Source organism: Mandrillus leucophaeus, unplaced genomic scaffold (genome assembly GCF_000951045.1).
Source record: "Mandrillus leucophaeus isolate KB7577 unplaced genomic scaffold, Mleu.le_1.0 Scaffold875, whole genome shotgun sequence".
Taxonomy (NCBI): Eukaryota; Metazoa; Chordata; class Mammalia; order Primates; family Cercopithecidae; genus Mandrillus; species Mandrillus leucophaeus.
In genome coordinates this window covers 738,306-739,262 of record NW_012109530.1, presented here as the reverse complement: position 1 = coordinate 739,262, position 957 = coordinate 738,306, and positions in this window count along the sequence as shown.

Below are 957 nucleotides of genomic sequence, written 5' to 3'. Positions count from 1 at the left end.
TCTCTCTCTCTCTCTCTCTCTCTCTCTCTTTCTTTCTTTCTTTGGCGGGAAGGTAGTTTTATTTTAATTTTATGGGCTCCTTTCCCCGCCTTTTTGGTGATCTAATTGGATTGGTTAAAAGCAGCTAATCAGTTCTTTAGAATATGCTCTCTAGCCAAGTCTAACTTTATTTAGACGCTGTAGATGGACAAGCTTGATTGTTTGAACCAAAATGGGAAGATTAAACAAGCATCACAGCGCTTACTAACAACATTGTGACTTTGCTGTCAAGTGTAGAGTCCCCCCTTCAAAAAAACTTGTGACCATTTTGTATGGCTTGTCTGGAAACTTCTGTAAATCTTAGGTTTTAGTAAAATATTTTTTGTTATTCTAAAAAAAGTATAAAGTACCAAGTAATTATAAGAAATATGAAGTACATATAGGAATAAAAATGATTTAATGATAAATGAATTGGATAAATGGAGAAAATTGTTGGAGTTTGGAAAGACTGAATGTAATACAAACATCTGTTAGAAAAAGCAAAAAGCAACGATGGGCAGGGAAAAATTATATGCAACAAATATAGAAGGTAAAGTATACTTAATATATAAAGAGCACTTATCAATAAGAAATAGTTCTTGTCAGTAATAAAAATTCCTCAAGAATACATGTTATATTGCTTTACAACATCCTTATATTATTATTGCCACTATACAGATAAGAAACTGAGCCACTTTAGAGTTCATTAACATGCCTTAGATTTCCCAGAAATTTGTGGTAGTCTAGGTGTCCAAATCCTCATCTGCCTGACTTAAGAGCTCCTCTCTATTGTACTATAAGTCAACATTTGTTAATTTATTAATATTATAACTAAGCCTGATTCTTCCTGTATTTCTGCATTCACTATAAATTAACCATTTTACAGGATAATGCCTCTCTCAACACCACAATCTTTATAATTAATCTATTTATGTAGTC